This window comes from Hyla sarda, chromosome 1 (assembly GCF_029499605.1).
Source record: "Hyla sarda isolate aHylSar1 chromosome 1, aHylSar1.hap1, whole genome shotgun sequence".
NCBI classification, from domain to species: domain Eukaryota; kingdom Metazoa; phylum Chordata; class Amphibia; order Anura; family Hylidae; genus Hyla; species Hyla sarda.
This window is the reverse complement of record NC_079189.1, coordinates 448,133,198-448,156,765: the sequence shown is the minus strand read 5'-3', so window position 1 is coordinate 448,156,765 and position 23,568 is coordinate 448,133,198. Positions and strand designations below refer to the sequence as shown.

General features: G+C 44.6%; 1 long non-coding RNA gene across 1 annotated transcript in view; it reads left to right on the top strand.

Moving 5' to 3' along the window:
- Positions 1-18,999: 18,999 nt before the first annotated feature.
- LOC130283779 (uncharacterized) overlaps positions 19,000-23,568 on the top strand; it is a 34,609-nt gene continuing 30,040 nt past the window's right edge. The window contains exon 1 of the long non-coding RNA XR_008846846.1: positions 19,000-19,076. This is a non-coding gene — a long non-coding RNA (uncharacterized LOC130283779). The remainder of the gene's footprint in view (positions 19,077-23,568) is intronic.

Sequence of the window (23,568 nt, the reverse complement as noted above, 5' to 3'; positions counted from 1 at the left end):
GGGACCAGCAGTATCAGCCATCATGAGTCTGTAAAGTTCTGCCTTTCTAGCAGTCGCTGGGAAGGGGATCCCCTCTTGACGAGTTCGGCCGTGATCTTCGGAATAGTCCAATTCCGCAGAGATGACACACTAGCATGCCCTGAAGATCTAGCCACATTCTCCATGATCGACGCTGATTCCTCTATGTCTGAAGCATGCAACATACTGTAAAATAACCCCCAAAACTGTAAGGAAACTCTTCCTACACAAATTTATGCAGATTAGTGACCACCACCAAAAAACGCTACCCTTACCTGAAGTACTCACCTGCCGACCCACCTAAGACAAGGCAACTACCAAACAAAGACTATAACACAACCTGTGAAGTAACTGAGTGCCGCTGGTGACCACGCATGCTAGTGAATACCCCCAAGCCATACCTTATAACCAGTGGTAACTGTAACCGTGGGAGAAATACACCGAAGTAACCGCAACCCAAAGGCGTGTTGGGTTCATGAGGCGATTACCAAGAGAAACAAACAAGAATCTTACCCGGAATAGATGGAGTAGAGCTTCCTGAGGACAAGACAACAACAAGCTTGATATTAGAAATACAACCCGAACCACAAAATACATAAAGGTGATCAAAAGAAAAACATGACCGATGACAAGAACACATACCAATTAAAGATGAGTCGACTGTAGAAATATGATGACCCCACCAGCTCCAGATGTTACTGATCCCTAACTGTCTTAACTAAACAACCTGAAAGACAAGAAACCCTGAATTTATGACTGTAAAAAACAAGAACCGAAACCCCTGAGGTAACCGCAACCTGAAGGCGTGTCAGGTTCATGAGGCGATTACAAGGGCCGACCTCCCCACGTACCAGCAATAGGAGCCAACAATAAGAATGAAGCGGAAAATAGATACTTGTGCAGATAACCAACTGTAATCCTGAGGATAAGAAAGCAAACAAAATATATATGTATATATATAAACTTCATTTTTAAATTTTTTTTTTTTAACAGAGGACCATCAACATAATACACCCTCACTTACCTACCTAAGGCAAGAAAATAACACTAGCATCGATAGCAGAACTGAAACAGCCAAGTGCCGAAACCTTAGATCTCTGAAAAAAAACTGGTATTCATTCCACATACCAAACAAACCATTTTTACTACCTACAGCGCCCCCACCAGTGACCAACCAATAGCTTAACACTTGTAAAGATAAGAGTACCTACACGACAAGGACAAACACGATGAAAAACTTTTGCGCTAACTTACACGGTACAGTATGTGATCGAGCTGTACGTTCCGAACTAAATGGTGAGTGTGTGCTAAACCAGGACTGCAACTGATCGCTGATTGATTAACCCCGACAGGCTATACCTATTAAAACATATAGTAACAACACATGCCAGACAACTTAATCAACTATGCAAATTATAAAACGTACCGAATGTAATCTAAGGATGTCCCCAGACGTAGATAATGAAAAATGAGCTTGAACCTGTAAAACATGACTACATTTTTTTTTTGCTACCCCTCCTTCCCCACAAAACTCATGTATAGATATGCACACATACATACACACATGCATACACGTATTCTGAATACGAAGCACAATACACATCTATACACATAAGTGAACCCTTATAAATTGACATATCTATCTCAAAGAAAGTATGCATGAGGGGAGGGAGGGGGGGGGGCACAACCAGCTGGAAGTGAAGATGGACTCACTGAGAACCACCTGCCTCTGGCAATAAACTCCCCCTCCCCCCTCGTAGCGTGAACCGAGCTGGCCAGCATGTGTAACAATATGACAAGAGCCATGGCTGGGCTGGACGGGGGATCCCTCATGCCTCTAGCTTACCTCCAGAGCGAGGGAAAGTACCCCGCTCGGCCAGCCACTAACCTGCTCGTACTCCGTGTGCGCCCGAAGACCGCAAAGACAGTCAGCTGACGCGCCTGGTCAGCTGATCGGAAGCGAAGAATTCACGGCGTGCAGGGGAGGTGAGCCGCGGGTCCTTATGTACCTCCCACCCATCCCACAAATACGGCTAATAAATTAGCCTAACATATATATATATATATTTATTTTTTTTTTTTTTTGCACCATTACTATGGAAAAAAATGGTAGGTTCTTAGCAAACCATCTGATCAAATTGTGTGTCCCTTCAGGAAGGAGTCAAAACTATAGATATGTCTCTTGGGCTAGCTCTAAAGCTATATTCACATGGCAAAATGTCCGTGCAGAATTCTGCATAAATATTCTACACGGACAATCTGCATCAAGAGTCCCATTGATTTCAAGGGATTTGCTGTTCTTTTCCCACAGATGTTACTGTCACAGAAATTCTAATTCCGGAATCCACAAAAACATTGAACCTGTTCAATGTTTTTGCAGATTCCACTCGGAAATGCATTGTTGTCTATGAGACAGCCCATTTCCGAGCAGTCCTAGTGCCTGTTCTGCTGATGCTCTTCTGTCTGTGGAATATCCACACATAAATTTTACATGCAGATATTCCACTGTATGAACATAACCTAAGCCTACAAAACTTTCTGGTAGGATCCAGCTATTCCCTGGTTAAAAACACCCAGGGGGAGGGGTGTGGTGCAAAACTTAAATTAAGGCAGCCATATACAAGATATAAAAACAAAAAAATGGTCAGCATATACAAAAGACCAAAACTGTTCTTTTGGATGTTGTGTACAATGTATGTGATATCTTAGGGGAAACTTATCGAATGCAGAAAAGAGGAAAAGTTGACCAGTTGCCCATAGCAACCAATTAGATTGCTTCATTGATTTTTAAAGAGGCCTGTAAAAAATGAAAGAAGCAATCTGATTGGTTGCTGTGGGTACCTGGTCAACTATTCCCCTACACAGGTTTTTGATATATCTCCCCTAGTGTGTTAGTACATGCATTTTTGGGCATTCTTTTTTGTGCTGTTTATTCAATTAAAATTCTTGCAATTCTTTGATCATGTTTTCTCATGAAAACACCATTAAAAATGCACCCAAAAAAGAACATACATTTAAAGGGGTACTCCGCTGCCCCAGTGTTCGGCATTTTGTTCCAAATGCTTGGAGCGGGCGGCAGGGGTTGTGACCTTAAGGCCACACACCTTGTGACATTACGCCACGCCCCCTCAATGCAAGTCAATAAGAGGGGGTGATGTGATGCCATACCACTCCCCCTCAATGCAAGTCTATGGGAGGGGCGTGGTATGACATCACGTCACACCACATATAATATTATCTTCGCGTGCGTGAATGTCCGAACTATAAAAATATATCGTTAATTAAACCGCACGTTCAATGGCTTATGCGCAAAAAAGTTCCAAAGTCCAACATAGCATATTTTTGGTCACTTTTTATATAAAAAATAAAATGAATAAAAAGCGATCAAAAAGTCAGATCAATGCAAAAATGGTATTGATAAAAACTTCAGAACACGGCACAAAAAAATGAGTCCTCATACCGGCCCGTACGGGGGAAAATGTAAAAGTTATAGGGGTCAGAAGATGACAATTTTAAACGTATACATTTTCCTGCAAGTAGATATGATTTTTTTTTAGAAGTACCACAAAATCAAACCTATATAAGTAGGGTACCATTTTAACCGTATGGACCTACAGAATAAAGATAAGATGTCATTTTTACAAAAAAAAAATGCACTGTGTAGAAACGGAAGCCCCCAAAATTTACAAAATGAAATGTTTTCTTCAATTTTGTTGCACAATGAATTTTTTTTCCATTTCGCCGTGGATTTTTGGGTAAAATGACTAATGTCACTGCAAAGTAGAATTGGTGACACAAAAAATAAGCTATCATATTTTATGTGCAAAATTGAAAGCGTTGTGATTTTTAGAAGGTGATGAGGAAAAAAGTAATGGGAAAGAGAAGAAGAATGTGTAATCATAGGACCATTGTACAGTTACATTACAGTCACATTGCTGAATTTGAAAGATCCTTTCTGGCTCCTCATGGCCTTACATCTCAGGTAACCTCAAGGGGAAGGCTTATTGTCCCATGAAACCTCATGGCGGTTCCATGCAGGCCTCCCTTCTCTTGAAAGATTAAATCCTTACATGGCAGCTTCTGGTGGCGTATGCTCTCCCATGTACCCCCTTCTTGTGGCATGGATATATATTTAATAGCAAGGCTGTTATGACGTATGCCCCTGGGTATGAATCTCTTGACCAATAGGGACATAGGCAGCCCACGGGACAGTGATAATATAATTCATTCTAGGTGTCGCTATAACACCGCATATCAAACCCGGGACTAAATATGACTAATAAACAGGTTAAATATTTCAGTTAATAAAAATATAAGAAAAAAAGGAGAACTTTGACATTGTGAAAACTATCAACACCATATTGTTTATTGCTAATGTCTGACAATGTAGGGCATTGTAGCTAAGACCTTTAGAAAAAAAACAAAAAAAGCTGATATGGTGTTCTGAGAACATTATTTGTTCTTGTGGAGTAGAAATTAGCGAATTTTTCAAAAATTTGATTTATCCAATTCGATGAATTTTCCCCAAAAATGAGTTTTGGTCCGAATTTACTTGCGGCAAGTCACTATTCAAAACGGCTATTTCTGGCCTGCAGAGAGCCTCAATAGGGATTTGGAACACTTTGCCTTGCTGTAACACACATAGGGTGTGTGTGCTGTATTAGTGAAATAATACTGTTATTCAGTATGACTTGCAGATCAGAGGTGTCGCTATTAGAATCACTGTGGCAGAGCGGCACAATGACAGAGCCTGGAGGTGGCATCAGTATGAGGAGACCATGTAGTGGCTGAATGACACAGCGTGGAGGTGGCAGCAGCATAAGGAGAACATATAGTGGCTGAATGACACAGCCTGGAGTTGGCGGCAGCATGAGGAGACCACTTAGTGGCTAAATGACACAGCCTGGAGTTAGTGATGAGCAGCAGAGACAGTATTCGAATTTGCGATATTTCACGAATATATTGATGATTATTGGTCCTATGTTCACGAAATTCGCATATTAACTATGTTCATTCACTTTTTTTTATCCATGCGAAAATTTGCATGAAAAATTTGCATAAAAATACGCATAAAATTTGCATGTAAAAAAACGAAAATTTGCATTAAAAATTGCACGAATAATCATCATTTCGAATATAAAGCCCTATATTTTAAATATTCGCAAAATCGCAAAGTGCTGATATTCGCAATGAAAATTAGCATTACAAATATTCGTGCTCAACACTACCTGGAGTTAGCAGCAGCATATAGTGGCTGAATGGCACACCCTGGAGTTTGCGGCAGCATGAGGAGAACATATAGTGGCTGAATGACAAAGCCTGGAGGTAACGGAGGCAGGAGGAGACCATATAGTGGCTGAATGACACAGCCTGGAGGTGGCGGCAGCATGAGGAGACAATATAGTGGCTGAATAACACAGCCTGAAGTTGGTGGCAGCATGAGGAGACCACATAGTGGCTGAATGACACAGCACTGAGTTGGCGGCAGCATATAGTGAATGAATGACACAGCCTGGAGTTTGCAGCAGCATGAGGAGAACATATAGTGGCTGAATGGCACAGCCTGGAGGCAACCATATAGTGGCTGAATGACACAGCCTGGAGGTGGCAGCAGCATGAGGAGAACATATGGCTGTAGTATGAGACAGCTTGGAGGTGGCATCATCATGAGGAGTCCTGAAAGTGACCCGGTGACAGAGTGGTGTGGAGGGTGTCAATAACAGTACCTGGTAACGAAGGTGAGTGAAAAAAGGAGAACTTAGCATCAGATGTGTGGAATCAGGTGGGTGGCAGGATCAGAATAGTAGCTGAGGCTGGTAGGCAGAAGAAAACAATCTCTTTTGTAAAAGTGTTAGTGTGCACAAGTAAGTAATGAGGATATGCATTACGTAAAACTAAACTTTTAATAAAATGCTTAGGAAAAAATAAATGAACCCAACATTTTTTTTTTAATCAAACAAAAGGAAAGGTGTGCCACCTACACCACCAAGTATTGATGTGATGCAAAGACCTCTAAAAGGTGGAAGGGAACAATGTATGGTCCATTGTAAAAGCTTCCCCTGTAAGGCCCTGCTCTGGCATTATTAATTCCCTTCTTGGCAAGTGTTACTTGCCCCAAAAATGGCTGTCCTACACAGGATCCTCTCCCTATTTCCACCTACAAACACTGCCATTTCCCAGGGTTTTTAGGTAGAAATAGGGACTGGTTCCTGTGTGGGCTGCCCTTTTTAAGACGAGTAACACTTTCCTTGAAAAGGTGGAAGGGAACAATGTATTGACCATTGTAGAAGTTGGGGGTAAAAACTTCCCCTGTAAGGCCCTACTCTCACCCTATTAATTCCCTTCTTGGCAAGTGTTACTCACCCTAAAAAGGGCGGCCCCACACAGGAAACTCTCTTTAATTTCACCTAAAAACCCTGGGAAATGGCAGTTTTGTAGGGGGTAAACATTAAAATTTGTCAAGAAGGGCCTTACAGGGAAAGTTTTTACTCTGAATGCTTACAATAGGCCATACGTTGTTCCCTTCAACCTGTTAGAGGTCTTTGCATCACATCAATACTTGGTGGTGTAGGTGACACATGGTGTTTTTGCACACCTTTCCATTTGTTTGGCTTACAAAATAATTGTGGAACATTTATTTTATCATAAAAAAAGTTAAGTTTTAGCTAATGCATATCCTCAATACTTACTTGTGGTCTGATGCTGAGGAATATCTGTAACTGAGGAACAGCATCTTATACATGTTTTGCACTATCCATATTTGTGAAGTGTTGGTGTGGCACCAAGGTCAATCTACTCTGATGCATCAGGCATTGGTGGGTGGAAATCCTGGCTGATCCATGTCTGATTCATCTTCACAAAGGTCAGTCTCTCCACATTTTTCATGGACAGACAAGATCTCCTTGGGGTTACTATGACCCCCGCCGCACTAAACAAAGTCTCTGATGGCACACTACTGGCCGGGCAGGACAGCTTTTCCAGGGCAAACTCTGCTGGCACAAATCAAGTTTGGCTGCTCAGAAGTCCAGCGGGTCTTCAAGGTGTGCTGGCATGGTCATGTCAAGGTATGCCACCACCTGCTGGTTCAGGCCCTGCTCCAGTTCTACCTGCTGCTGATGAGTTGCTTCACTATGCGGGTGAAGAAAGCTACTCATCAGTGACTCAGGCTGCTGCTGATAAAGCTGGTACTGCTCCTGCCACCCCACCCCTCCCCAGCAGTCATGGCAGTGGAAGGTGAGCGCAGAGGGCCCCCCGAGTCAGACCTGCGAGAGGATGGATGATGGCACAGATAGGCATCGGCCAACTGACTAGATAGGATGTCTCCGTAGTAGGTCAGTTTGTCTTCCCTCTTAGTGGGTGTAAAAAAGGCCTCCATTTTGTGCCGGTAGCGAGGGTCCAATAAGGTGGAGAGCCAGAAGTCATTCCACTGCTGAATGGTGACAGTTCGGCGGTCACTACACAAGCAAGTGAGCATGCATTGTGACATTTGTGCAAGTGACTCGGAGGGACTCACTGTCTCCATATCCATTGCATACTGCCACGGTGTGTCTAGGTCCTCTGCCTTGCCTTCCTCATAACCCTCTAGCTTCTCTTGCTCCTCCTCTCATGTCATACGACTAGAAAAACTGCCCATCTCATGAAACCTAAACTGTGCTCCACTGTGCCCCTCCTCTTCCAGTTCAGCCCACACAGGGCTCATGTGGCCGTGAGATGTAGGTGCCAAGTCTCCTGTGCCCTGACCAGCCATTGTTTCCCACACGTGTTGTAGTAGATGAAGTGGAATGGATGTAGTTCTGCTTGGATCATCAATAAATCGGTGATGGCTTTTCCCTGTTCGTATAGTAGGTCCAACATATGGAGGGTGGAATTCCAACGTGTGGAAACGTTGCAAATCAGACTATGTTGGGGGAAGCCGTTCTGATGCTGCAGCTCAAGGAGGGTGTGCTTTGCGGTGTACGAGTGGCTGAAGTGCATGCAAAGTTTACTTCCCATTGTTTGGATGTCTTGCAGATGGGGGGAACACTTCAGGAACCGCTTGACAACCAGATTGAACACGTGTGCTATGCAGTGCGCATGTTTCAGGCTTCCTTGTCACAGCGCAGACAAGATGTTCTTCCCTTTGTCGGTCACCATGGATCCCATTTCCAGTTTTCGAGAAGTAAGCCATGATTCGATTTATTGATGAATGACTGTTAGCAGTTCCTCCCCTGTGTGACTCTGTTCACCAAGGCAAACCATGTGAAGAACAGTGAGACACTGCGTTGTCCTGCACACATGGTATGCTGGAGTGGCACTGAGACTTGTGTATGTAGTGGAGGCTGAGGACACAGTGGAAGAAGAGGAGGTGGATTTGCACACTGTCAAAGGACCAATGGCCTGAGAGCGTGGAGGAGGAAGCGGCGTGACATGTCCAAGTTGCTGTTGTGGCTGTGCAGGAACCACATTCACCCAGTGGGCTGTAAAGGACATTTATTGTCCCTGACTGTAGTTACAGCTCCACACATCGGCGCTGCCATGCACTTTGCTGCACACCGACAGGCTCAAGGACTGGCCCCCCCTTCTGTTCCACAAAATTGTGTAGGAATGGTACTGCCTTTTTCGCAAAGAAATTACGGACTCTCCACCTCAGCTCGGACCAAGCCATCAGTTCTCTGAAAGGTGCACCACTTGAAAAGGGAGGGACTACAGCACCATCAACTTGGACCGGAGAACAGTCAACTTCTGCACTGTTGGATGAGTGGGCGCACACTGTTATCTCTTGGACATGGCTTCACAGATATATTGCTTGCGGAATGACTGACTCGAAGTAGGAGGAGCAGGAGCATCTGGAGCAACAGAAGATGGGTATGACACACAGCTCCTTTTGGCTAAGGTGGTTGATCCTTGGCTGGCTGAAATAGGGAGCAGTGTGCCACTGGGTGATGCAGCAGGCTGAACCACTACATTGGCGCCCCGGTTCTCCCAGGCCGCTTTATGGTGAAGCTGCATATGTTGATGCAGGGCCGTGATGCCAACATTGGGACCCTGGCCATGCTTCACCTTCTGCCGACACATCTTGCATGTGGCCAGGTTAACATCCTCCAGATGCTTTATGAAAGACAGCAACACCCACAGTCCGCAAAGATTGACTGCTACTGCCGCTGACTCCAGGAACCCCTGTTCCACTACCTCCCGGGATGGTAGGCTGCCGCGAAGCAGGTGGGCTACCCCGGGCACGTTTGGCTCCAGACTTATGACTTCTGCCACCATGCTGACTGTCAACCATGCTACCACCTTGCTGGCTCAGCTGCTGCCTCACGGGCAACCTGCAACACTCTTCTCCTGATGATGATGAAGCCACTGCTGCACCCGGCTCCCAAGTGCGATCGGCTTCATCATCATTGAGTTATGTTTGCACTTCCTCCTCAGGTTCCTCAACAGTGTGTTCAGGAGCCTGAATGCTCACAACAACACCTCCCACGCCACTCTCCTCATCACTACATACTCGCCCAGTGGAGGAAATGGAGCATGTCTCCTTCACATCTTAGCTGGGCAGTAGCTGCTGATTGTCCTCTAGTATATCGTCTTCACGATCTTCAGCATAAGATACTTCTAAGGGGGAGGGAACAGCATAGAACAGAGGCAATGGGAGGACAGGGACTGCTCCCGGGCCATGACAACTGAGGGTTGTGTCTGAGGAACCCACCGACTGTTGACTGGGGGAGTCAGATGTCATTTCTGATGAAGTGGATGACCATGTTAACCAATCAATGACAGCAGATGAGTTGCTGTTGAGACACGACTGCTAGTTGATACCAGGAGCTAAGGCCTCTAGCTGAGCATCCTGCTGCCACTCACCCCTAGTCTGCTGCAACCTCTGCCTGATGAATTTAAGCCTCTGCTGCTCTTCTGTGCACATCCTGGCACTTCCCTGCCTGACATACTTAGTGTGTATATGAGGGGAGGACAATACGCTCCACTACGCTTAAAACAGTATATTTCAACAACACAAGCAGGTGCGTACTTTTGGCCGGCCTTTCACAGTATCTAGGCACTTAAGACTTTAACGGGAACAAAATAGTACACCACTGAGGTGTACGTATGTGGTATACACTAATGAGGGGAGGACAATGTATTCCACTACGATTAAAACAGTATTTGTCTACAACACCAGCAGGTGTGTATTTTTGGATGGCCTTTCACAGTATCTAGGCCCTTAAAGGAGTATTCCAGGCCAAACCTTTTTTTATATATATCAACTGGCTCCAGAAAGTTAAACAGATTTGTAAATTACTTCTATTAAAAAATCTTAATCCTTCCAATAGTTATTAGCTTCTGAAGTTAAGTTGTTGTTTTCTGTCTAACTGCTCTCTGATGACTCATGTCCCGGGAGCTGTGCAGTTCCTATGGGGATATTCTCCCATCATGCACAGCTCCCGGGATGTGACATCATCATTGAGCAGTTAGACAGAAAACTTCAGAAGCTAATAACTATTGGAAGGATTAAGATTTTTTAATAGAAGTAATTTACAAATCTGTTTAACTTTCCGGAGCCAGTTGATATATATATATAAAAAAGGTTTTGCTTGGAATACCCCTTTAAGACTTTAACCTCTTAAGGACCCAGGACGTACGGGGACGTCATGGCACCCTGGGCTTTAAGGACCCAGGACGTCCCCGTACGTCCTGGCGTTTTCCGGTCTCTGCCTCTCGCTGGGCAGAGATCGGAACCGGATGCCTGCTGAAATCCTTCAGCAGGCATCCAGGGCAAACGTCAAGGGGGGCCATGTAGGCCCCCCATGTCGGCGATCGCCACAAATCGCAAGGGAAATCGCCCTTGCGGTCTGCGGCGATACCGGGCTGATCGGGTCTCTGGGACCCGACCGCCCGGTAATTTCGCATGATCCCGGCTGTCACAGACAGCCAGGACCATGCTAAAGAATAGGAGCGAGGTGGCAAGCCTGCCACCTCCTCCTATTCCCTGCGATCCGTCAGTTAGTTAACCGACCAATCGCAGGAGGGGGGGGCGGTTACTTCCTCCCGTCCTGCCCGGCCCCTTTAAGTCCGGAGAGGACGGGAGGAAGACCGGAGGACGCGGCGGTCGACGGGGGAGTGCTGGGGACCAGCCCCGGTACTTACCTCGTCCCTGAAAACCCGAATCCAGACGATGAAGATGACGGCGGCGGCGACGACAGGTGAGTATATCTTCAGCCGCGGTCGGGCCCTTTACAGCAATGCACGTCGTCGTATAGCGACATGCATTGCTGTAATAGGACCCTGTAAACTGCAACTCCTCGCATGCCCAGACAGCCCTTGGCGTCTGGGCATGCTGGGAGTTGCAGTTTTGCAACATCTGGAGGTCCACAGTTTTTGGACCACCGTGCCCTTCCAGATGTTGCAAAACTACACATCCTCAGCATGTCCTTACTGTCCAGGCATGCTGGAAGTTGTAGTCCTGTAACATCTGGCCCTTCAGATGTTGCAGAACTACAACTCCCAGCATGCCTGGACAGTTTTGGCATACTGGGAGTTCTAGTTTTGCAACATCTGGAAGGGCACAGCTTGGGAACCACTGTATTAGTGGTCTGCAAACTGTAATCCTCCAGATGTTGCAAAACTATAACTCCAAGCATGCTGGGAGTTGTAGTTCGGCAACATCTGGCTCTAAAGATGTTACCGATCTACTACTCCCAGCATGCCTGAGAATGTTTGGGAGTTGTGGTTTTGCAACAGCTGGAGGCACACTGGTTGGGAAACATTGTTTCCTAACTCAGTGTTTCCCAACCCGTGTGCCTCCAGCTGTTGCAGAACCACAACTCCCAAACATTCTCAGGCATGCTGAGAGTAGTAGTTTTGCAACAGCTGGTGGTCCCCCCCTGTGAATGTACAGGGTACATTCACATGGGCAGGGGCTTACAGTGAGTATCGGGCTGCAAGTTTGCTATGCAGCAAATTTTGCGCGGCAGCTCAAACTCGCAGCGGGAAACTCGCTGTAATCCCCGGCCCGTGTGACTGTAACCTAAAAACACAACACTACACTACCACAAAATAAAATAAAAAGTAAAAAACATTACATATACACATACCCCTACACAGCCCCCCTCCCCAATAAAAATGAAAAACGCCTGGTACGCCACTCTTTCCAAAATGGAGCATCCAGCTGTTGCAAAACAACAACTCCCAGTATTGCCGGACAGCCGTTGACTGTCCAAGCATGCTGGGAGCTTTGCAACAGCTGGAGGCACCCTGTTTGGGAATCACTGGAGTAGAATACCCCTATGTTCACCCCTATGCAAATCCCTAATTCAGGGAGATACAACATATGTGGGCGTAAAGTGCTCTGGGGGCGCACAACAAGGCCCAGAAGGGAGAGTGCGCCATGTACATTTGAGGTGATTTGCACAGGGGTGGCTGATTGTTACAGCGGTTTTGACAAACGCAAAAAAAACAAAACCCCACATGTGACCCCATTTCGGAAACTACACCCCTCACGGAATGTAATTAGGGGTGCAGTGAGAATTTACACCCCACAGGTGTCTGACAGATCTTTGGAAGAGTGGGCTGCGCAAATTAAAAATGTTGTACAGCCCACTGTTCCAAACATATGACAGACACCAGTGGGGGGTAAATGCTCACTTTATGCCTTGTTACGTTCCTCAAGGGGTCTAGTCTCCAAAATGGTGTGCCATGTGGGGGTTATTTTGTTGTCCTGGCACCATAGGGGCTTCCTAAATGCGACATGCCCCCCGAGCAAAATTTGCTCTCAAAAAGCCAAGTATGACTCCTTCTCTTCTGAGCATTGTAGTTCGCCCGTAGTGCACTTCAGGTCAACGTATGGGGTACCTCCATACTCAGAAGAGATGTGGTTACAAATTTTGGGGGTATTTTTTGCTATTAACCCTTGCAAAAATGTGAAATTTGGGGGGGAAACACACCTTTTAGTGATTTTTTTTAAATTTTTTTTTTACGTATGCAAAAGTTGTGAAACCCCTGTGGGGTATTAAGGCTCACTTTACTTCTTGTTACGTTCCACAAGGGGTCTAGTTTCCAAAATGGTATGCCATGTGTTTTTTTTTTGCTTTCCTGGTACCATAGGGGCTTCCTAAATGCGACATGCCCCCGAGCAAAATTTGCTCTCAAAAAGCCAAATATGACTCCTTCTCTTCTGAGCATTGTAGTTCACCCATAGTACACCTCAGGTCAACTTATGGGGTACCTTCATACTCAGAAGAGATGGGGTTACAATGTTTGGGGGGTATTTTCTGCTATTAACCCTTGCAAAAATGTGAAATTTGGTGGGAAACACACATTTTAGTGAAATTATTATTTTTTTTTACATATGCAAAAGTCGTGAAACCCCTGTGGGGTATTAAGGCTCACTTTATTCCTTGTTACGTACCTCAAGGGGTCTAGTTTCCAAAATGGTGTGCCGTGTGGGGGATTTTTGCTGTTCTGGCACCATAGGGGCTTCCTAAATGCAACATGCCCCCCAAAAACCATTTCAAAAAAATGTACTCTCCAAAATCCCCTTGTCGCTCCTTCGCTTCTGAGCCCTCTACTGCGCCCGCCGAACACTTTGCATAGACATATGAGGTATGTGCTTACTCGAGAGAAATTGGGCTACAAATATAAGAATACATTTTCTCCTTTTTCCCCTTGTAAAAATTCAAAAATTGGGCCTACAAGAACATGCGAGTGTAAAAAATGGAGATTGTGAATTTTCTCCTTCACTTTGCTGTTATTCCTGTGAAACACCTAAAGGGTTAAACGCGGACTGAATGTCATTTTGAACACTTTGGGGGGGTGCAGTTTTTATAATGGGGTCATTTGTGGGGTATTTCTTATATGAAGACCCTTCAAATCCACGTCAAACCTGAACTGGTCCATGAAAAATTGTGAGTTTGGAAATTTTGTTAAAAATTGGAAAATTGCTGCTGAACTTTGAAGCCCTCTGGTGTCTTCCAAAAGTAAAAACATGTACATTTTATGATGCAAACATAAAGTAGACATATTGTATATGTGAATAAAAAATTTTTTTCTTGGAATATCAAGTTCAAAGTTAGAAAAATGCTAAATTTTCAAATTTTTCATCAAATTTTGGGATTTTTCACCAACAAAGGATGCAAGATACCACAAAATTTTACCACTATCTTAAAGTAGAATATGTCACGAAAAAACAATCTCGGAATCAGAATGATAACTAAAAGCATTCCAGAGTTATTAATGTTTAAAGTGACAGTGGTCAGATGTGCAAAAAATGGCCGGGTCCTGAGGTGTAAAATGGCTGGGTCCTTAAGGGGTTAAACAGGTACAAAACTATATAGACTCACCTCGTTGCTGTAGTTTTGCATGCTATTAAAAATGTTTCATGTTAGACGTACGTATGTGATGTGCACTTATGAGGGGAGGACAATGCGCTCAAGTACGCTTAAAACAATATTTGTCTACAACATCAGCAGGTGTGTTTTTTTGCCTGCCCTTTCACAGTATCTAAGCCCTTAAGACTTTACCAGGAACAAAATAGTACAACACTGAGATGTATGTATGTGGTATGCACTTATGAGGGGAGGACAATGCGCTTCACTATGCTTAAAACAGTATTTGTGTAAAACATCAGCAGGTGTGTTCTTTTGGCTGGCCTTTCACAGTATCTAGGCCCTTAAGACTTTACCAGGAACAAAATAGTACACCACTGAGATGTACGAATGTGGTATGCACTTATGAGGGGAGGCAATGCAATTCACTATGCTTAAAAAAGTATTTGTGTACAACACCAGCCGGTGTGTACTTTTTGCTGGCCTTTTACTGTATCTAGACCCTTAAGACTTTAACCCCTTAAGGACCAAGCCCATTTTGGCCTTAAGGACCAGAGCATTTTTTGCACATCTGACCACTGTCACTTTAAACATTAATAACTCTGGAATGCTTTTAGTTATCATTCTGATTCCGAGATTGTTTTTTCTTGACATATTCTACTTTAACATAGTAGTAAATTTTTGTGGTAACTTGCATCCTTTCTTGGTGAAAAATGCCCAAATTTTATGAAAAATTTGAAAATTTTGCATTTTTCTAACTTTGAAGCTTTCGGCTTGTAAGGAAAATGTATATTACAAATAAATGTTTTTTTGATTCACACATAAAATATGTCTACTTTATGTTTGCATCATAAAATTGATGAGTTTTTACTTTTGGAAGACATCAGAGGGCTTTAAAATTCAGCAGCAATATTCCAATTTTTCACAAAATTTTCAAACTCAATATTTTTTAGGGACCAGTTCAGTTTTGAAGTGGATTTGAAGGGTCTTCATATTAGAAATACCCCATAAATGACCCCATTATAAAAACTACACCCCCCAAAGTATTCAAAATGACATTCATTCAGTGTTTTAACCCTTTAGGTGTTTCACAGGAATAACAGCAAAGTGAAGGAGAAAATTCAAAATCTTCATTTTTTACACTCACGTGTTCTTGTAGACCCAATTTAGAATTTTTGCAAGTGGTAAAAGGAGAAAATTTCTACTTGTATTTGTAGCCCAATTTCTCTCGAGTAAGCACATACCTCATATGTCTATGTAAAGTTTTCGGCGGGCGCAGTAGAGGGCTCAGAAGGGAAGGAGCGACAAGGGGATTTTGGAGAGAACATTTTCTGAAATGGTTTTTGGGGGGCTTGTCACCTTTAGGAAGCCCCTAGGGTGTTAAAACAGCAAAAAAAAAAAAAAAACACATGGCATACCATTTTGGAAACTAGACCCCTCGGGGAATGTAACATCGGATAAAGTGAACAGGTGTTTCATGACTTTTGCAAATGTAAACATTTTTAAAGTAATAGCAGAAAATACCCCCCCCCCCCCCCCAAAATTTGAAGCCCAATTTCTCTTGATTCAGAAAACACCACATAGGGGGGTGAAAAGTGCTCTGCTGGCGCACTACAGGTCTCAGAAGAGAAGGAGTCACATTTGGCTTTTTTGAAGCAAATTTTGCTCGGGGGCATGCCGCATTTAGGAAGCCCCTATGGTGCCAGGACAGCAAAAAAAAAAAAAAAAAACCCTTATAGTTACATAGTTACATAGTAAACTGTTGCCTTGAAATACGACAGGGCTCCAAAGTGAGAGCGCCATGCCCATTTGAGGCCTAAATTAGGGACTTGCATAGGGGTGGACATAGGGGTATTCTACACCAGTGATTCCCAAACAGGGTTCCTCCAGCTGTTGTAAAACTCCCAGCATGCCTGGACAGTCAGTGGCTGTCTGGTAATACTGGGAGTAGTTGTTTTGCAACAGCTGGATGCTTCGTTTTGGAAACAGTGGCGTACCAGATGTTTTTCATTTTTATTGGGGAGGGGAGGGAGGGTGGCTGTGTAGGGGTATGTGTATATGTAGTGTTTTTTACTTTTTATTTTGTTTTGTTTTAGTGTAGTGTAGTATTTTTAGGGTACAGTCCCACGGGCGGGGGTTCACAGTAGTTTCTCGCTGGCAGTTTGAGCTGCGGCAGAAAATTAACCGCAGCTCAAACTTGTAGCCGGATACTTACTGTAAACCTCCGCCCATGTGAGTGTACCCTGTACATTCACATTGGGGGGGGGGGGGGACATCCAGCTGTTGCAAAACTACAACTCCCAGCATGCGCTGACAGACTGTCCATGCTGAGAGTTTTAGTTTTGCAACAGCTGGAGGCACACCGGTCGTGAAACACTTAGAGTTAGGTAAAAAAAAACTCTGAGTTTCACAACCTGTGTGCCTTCAGCTGTTTCAAAACTACAACTCTCAGCAGTCAGCGACAGCCAACGGGCATGCTGGGAGTTGTAGTTATGCAACCAGCAGATGCACCACTACAACTCCCAGCATGCACTTTAGATGTTTGTGCAAGCTGGGAGTTGTAGTTATACAACAGCTGAAGGTACACTTTTCCATAGAAAAAATGTGCCTCCAGCTGTTGCAGAACTATAAGTCCCAGCATGCCCATAAGGGAATGCTGGGAGTTGTGGTGGTTTGCCTCCTGCTGTTGCATAACTACAGCTCCCAGCATGCCCTTTTTGCATGCTGGGAGCTGTTGCTAAGCAATACGGACTTGCACAGGAAATTTGAGGGGCAGGGGCTCAATGTGAAAAAAAGGGCACACCCGATCCATATGCAACTCCCTAGACCAGTGTTAACCCAAGCACGGTCCTTAAAGGACAACTGCAGACAACATTTTACTTATCCTCTATTCCACAGGAAAGGGGATAAGTGTTTGATTGCTGGGCCCACCTACGATCTCCTGTACGGGGCCGTGCCGTGGCTCTCCCGTGCAGGGGGCATGCCGGCCGCAGCATGACGTTGAGGCCAACATGCCCCCCCCATACATCTCTATGGGAGAGGCAGTGTTCATGCCTCCCCGCCTCCCCCATAGAACTGTATGGGGACGGGGCGTAAACCGTCGAGCTCAGAGCTCAGCGCTAATGCCGGTGCCCCGATAGGGAGATCGCAGGGGGTCCCAGCGGTCGGACCCCCCGCGATCAAACACTTATCCCCTATCTTGTGGATAGGGGATAAGTTAAATTTGGCTGCAGTTGTCCTTTAAATACCCAGACCAGAATTCTCTCACCTGTGAAAGACTAAGGGAATCTTGAAAACATGACCTGTTAGGGGGACTTGAGGACCGCGCTTGGGAAATCTACAGGATAGAGGATAAGTGTTTGACCCCCGCGATCTCTCTAATGGGGCCCCCGCATTAGCACTCAGTGAAAGGTCGACAGTTACGCACCCTCCCCACCCTGTCCCCTTACAGTTCTACGGGAGAGGCGGGGAGGCACAAACGATCAAACACCCCCCCGCGATCAAACACTTATCCCCTTTAACATACCATCCACAGCTCCCCCGTTACACTGATATAGCTTTTCTGTCCTCTGTTCCGGCCTTCTTTCTGCTTCTTGTGCACAGATCGAAACACTGCGATTAACTTATTGCCGGGCGCAGCGATTTCCCACCTTGACGAGTGATACAATGAGCGCAGTGTCATATAACAGGCCAAGGCTCCTTATATGACATGCACTCAGCCTATTACCGAACGAGGTGGGACATCACTGCGGCTGGAGATAAGCTCATCGCAGTGTCCTGGTGCTGTCCACACCTCGTGTCACACTGGGTCTGGTGCTACATAAGCTGCATATGGACTATGCTCAGTTATCAGCTGTGGACAGTTCCAGGAGTGGGGAGAAAGGAGCCCTGTTAAAAGGGTACTCTGGTGAAAAACATATATATATATATTTTTTTATATCAACTGGTCCCACAAAGTTAAACAGATTTGTAAATTACTTCTATTAAAAAAAATCTTTACCCTTCCAGTACTTATTAGCAGCTATATACTACAGAGGGAATTATTTTCTTTATGAATTGCTTTTTGTCTTCTCCACAGTGGTCTCTTCTGACACCTGATGCCTGTATCAGGAACTGTCCAGAGCAGGAGAAAATCCCCATAGCAAACCTCTCCTGCTCTGAACAGTTCCTGTTATGGACAGAGGTGTCAGCAGAGAGCAGTGTGGACAGGACAAAAAATAAATTTAAAAAGAAAAGAATTTCATCTGTAGCATACAACTGCTATATTATTAAATAGCAGTAATTTAGAAATCTGTTTAACTTTCTGGCATCAGTTCTTTAAAAAAAAGAAGTACCCCTTTAAGGTATTTATAAGCCAAATTGGTTCTGCACAATAGTTAGTTATCATAAGCAACGGAGTTGTGCTTTAAATGTTAACACAAATACAGTGTGAATCCAGCCATTGGGATTTTGCTACAGATTTTTTTGCTGCAGATTGTATACTCTTGATTTTGTTATTGAATTACCAGCAGAAATTCTGCATCAAAATGGGGGAGATTTATCAAAACCTGTCCAGAGGGAAAGTTGTCCAGTTGCCCATAGCAACCAATCAGATTGCTTCTTTCATTTTTAACAAGGCCTCTGAAAACTGAAAGCAGCAATCTGATTGGTTGCTATGGGCAACTTTTCCTCTGGACAGGTCCACAAGAAAGGTGGGACAATACAAAGATGTTAGGGACTGATGTGGGGAAGATACAGATGTGGAATGGCATTATAGGGGCACAGGTGGGTAACACTATTGGTTTATAGCTATTGGTTTATAGCAGTGTTTCCCAAGCAGGGTGCATCCAGCTGTTGCAAAACTGCAACTCCCAGAATGCCTGGACAGCCTTTGGCTGAGAGTTGTAGTTCTGTACCAACTGGAGGCACCCTGGTTGGGAAACACTAGTTTATAGGGAGGGAAAGAACAACTATGCTGGACTAAGCTTTTCAGGTACTGTAGGTGGGGGACACTATGGGGGAGATTTAACAAGACCTGTTCAGAGGAAAAGTTGCCCATAGCAACAAATCAGATCCTTTCTTTCATTTTTCAGAGGCCTTTTCAAAAGTAAAATAAGCAATCTGATTGGTTGCTATGGGCAACTTTTCCTCTGGACAGGTCTTGTTAAATCTCCCCCATAGTGTATATCAGAATAAATAAGGAAAAAAACAAAACAACACAAAAACACACTATAATTTCCCTGAAGCTGCTTGTACAGAGGAGGCCAGTCCTCCCTGACAGACCACCCTGCTGATCATCAGTTACTGTCACTGTGGACTCTTCTAACTCTTCTAAGTCCCCTCACACAGTCCACCGTCCCTACAGTCCTCCCTGACCGACCCGGCTGATGATCACTTACTGTCCCCTCATGGCAGCTCCAGCTGATCTTCTATCCTCCATCTCTTCCTTTCCTTACTCAGAGAGGAGCAGGGAGGGGGAGGGGCCGTTAGCAGCAGCAGGACCCCGGGAGACAGTGTCCAGAGAATGCCTGTATGACAAGATGTCACTTCCTAACACTTGTATCTGCTCTTTCTTCTTGTCCCCTGCTGTTATCTCTACCAGCCGTGCCTCTATACACTTCTGCCCCTGTGCCTCACACCTTTTAAAAAAAAAAAAAAGGCATTAAGGGGCAGGGGCTTAAGCCCCCTTTGAGCACTATGTGTGCACGTCCCTGCTAAGCAACAGCAGGAGGCTGTCACTCAGCTCCAACTGCTGATCCACGCCGCTGCTGCAGGTCAGTCCCTCACCCCGCCGCCGCTCCTGGGGCCCCGATCCCAACAGGAACGCTGGGGAATGGGGTCCCCAGCTGCCGGGGTCCTCTACCCGCACCGGATCATGTCCTCCGGAACAGGGGCGGAACGGGTTGCGGGAGTGACACCCGCAGCAGGTGCCCTGATTGGTCGGCCAGTAAACCGGCCGACGAATCAGGGCAATCGTGAGGTGGCACCAGTGCCACCTCATCTCTGCTGGCTATGGCTGATCGGGGCCATCAGAGACGGCCCCAAACAGCCTGTAATTCCGGGTCACCAGGTCACTGGAGAGACCCGATTGACCCGGAATCCGCCGCAGATCGCAGGGCTGAATTGTCCAGCGATCTGCGGCCATTGCCGACATGATCGATTTCAGCAGGCATCCGGCTCCGGTCCCCAACCGGCTAGCGGTGGGGACCGGATTTCCCACGGGCGTATGGATACGCCCTGTGTCCTTAAGGACTCAGAATGCAGGGCATAGCCATATGCCCTGTGTCCTGAAGAGGTTAACAGGAACAAAATAGTACACCACTGAGATGTGCGTACTGTATGTGGTATGCCCATATGATGGGAGGACAATGCGCTCCAGTATGCTTAAAACAATATTTGTCTACAACATCAGCAGGTGTGTATTTTTGCCTGTCCTTTCACACTATTTAGGCCCTTAAGACTTTAACAGGAACAAAATAGTACACCACTGAGATGGACGTATGTGGTATGCACTTATGAGGGGAGGACAATGCGCTCCAGTACACTTAAAACAGTATTTGTGTAAAACACCAGCTGGTGTGTACTTTTGCTTGGCCTTTCACAGTAAGTAGGCCCTTAAGACTTTAACAGGAACATAATTGTACACCAGTTAGATGTGCAAATGTGGTATGTACTTGTGAGGGAAGGACAATGCTCAGCAGTACGCTTAAAACAGTATTTGTGTACAACACCAGCAGGTGTGAACTTTTGTCTGGCCTTTCACAGTATCTAGTCCCTTAAGACTTTAGCAGGAACAAAATAGTACACCACTTAGATGTACGTATGTGGTATGCACTTATGAGCAGAGGACAATGCGCTCCAGTACACTTAAAATAGTATTTGTGTACTACACCAGCAGAACACACTAGTGCTGCAGCACACAGTTGCTGTGTACTACACCCAAAATTGCACTTTTCTCTCTCAATCTCACTCCCTTCCCTATCAGTGCTTCTCGGCTGGAATTTGACTTGAGGTGAATCTCTGCTGTTCTGTGCAATATACTGTTCTCTGTCCCTCTCTGTAATAGAAGGCTGTAGTGACTGAGAAGTCAATCACTGCTGGAAAAATGCTTTTCTGTGCAATACACAGTGCTGTCTGTCCCTCTCTCTCTCTATTTCTCGCTCTGCAATAAAAGGCTGAAGTCACTGGTCGCAAGATGGCTGCTGATTATATAGGGCTGTGACAGGGGTGGCTGGCTGCTGATAGGCTTCATGCTGCATGTTATTCAGGATCACCCCGCCTACCCTTGTTCCTGCCTTCCCAGGATTCCTTGCCCCATGTTCTCACATGTGGATCTGCCATTTTAGATGCCCTGGAGCCTGGGTCGCACTAAATGGCGTTTAATTAAGCGATTTGCGCAATTGAATCGCGGCCAAATTTGCATTCGTTGTGAATCAAATTTTTCCTGAAATTTTTTACTAATTCGGATTGGTCAGATTTGATTAGTTCATCCCTATTTATGATAATAGAGGTTAGTGTGGAATATTACAGATCCATCAAAAATGGCAGATTTTCTGTTATACTTAAGAATATGCATCTGCGTAAACATGGCTACCAGGGTCAAAATGGAGACTCATGTATTTTAGTTTCATTCTGACCAAGAACCCATGACATGTGGGACCATAGCCTTAATGGAAAAGAGGATTTTTAAGATTGACTTAGCTCTACTTTTTGAATATGCAAATACGCAAACTCTAAAAGCTTATTCTAGTGAAAGATTCATATTTCTGTGCATTGTCTTCTTACCTTGACATTGTCAGTTTGGAATACTGCACTGTCTTTGCCAAGACAAAAATATTTCTCACTTTAGAAAATGCTGCAGATATTTTTCATTTTTATGTATCTATGCCAAGGACCACTGGAATTGAATCAGTCTTCTTAATCCATTTCAAGAAAATGGAATGTGGCGCAGGATCATTTGAAGTATTTCTAAAAAAAAAAAAAAAAAAAAAAGACAAGCTCTTCAAATACATTAAAAGTGCCTTTCTGGATGTACTCCAAATCCTATGATGATGGTCATTGTAATTACAGATAAGCAAGCCAAATGCATTAATTCCGAGTTGTTTGAACTTTAAGAAAATATTGGTTAAGAACCATGGTGTCAGCACCATGTAAGATTGGAGAAGGAAGGAGGAACACATAACCTTAGGGGAGCCCAGAATACCTTGCAAGAAGGAGGAAGGATCACATGACCAAAAATGCATTGCAAACAGTTTTTATCCTGTCAGGAAGCAGTACAGGAGTCGGGCACAGGCACCAGAAAAGCCTATGCATACAGTTCCAGCTGCCATTTTAGGGACACAGCCGTAAGGTATAGTGTGTGAAATGTGTCCTTCGGACTTCACACACACTGCTTTTTGGTACTTTTAACTTAAGTGCGCCTAATTCCCAGTTGTGTATATTGTAAATAAAAATTTGCATGTATTACCTGTAAGGGTTGGGTCATCCAGTTTTTGTATACCCCCTTTCATGCTCCCTGAGGTTCAACATTTATCTGCACTATAAATTACGGTTGTCCTGAGCCTTTCCCATCTTGTTCTATCTTGTAATTTGCTAGCTCTATACTTTGTTTTAAAACTGCATTTTTACTGTACAACTTAAAAGCCAAAGAGGTGGAGCTAGGCTACAGTGGCATACTTCCTCTCTGCCCCTCCCACCGTTTGCACTGTGACTCGGCACCGCCTCTCTGACTATTAAGCTGTACAGTAAAAGTGTTGTTTTATAACGTGATAAAGGAAACAAAAGTACAGTTGGTTTTAGCTTACTGTAACCTAATGTAGTCTGTAACTCTGTACGAGGCTCAGAGCTGACAGAGTCCCTTTAAAGCTTCATACCCACTTGTGCTATGGGGTTCTGTTGCCACCATATATACTGGAATCTTGGTAAACCTGAATGAAGTCAATAGAGTGCAAGATATTGCCTGCAACATCCCTTCTTATTGATACTAGCCAATGACAATCCTTAGAGACTGTGCTATTTATGTGCCTGTGAAATCAAATGACAGAGGTCAGGGTTACAGTGTATCTTCTGACTCCTTTCACAGTTTAGGGACTGCTACGATCCAGGGAATGAACAGCAAAGCTGCACACTTGCCGAAGCTTGTTCTCCTGATCAGTATGGGTCTCAGTACTAAGACCCTGACCAACAAAACGTTTGACATATCCTTGTGACATGACAAAACTTTTTTTTAAGTGCCCATTTAACTTCCCTACTAGTACCATAAATATTGTACAGTACT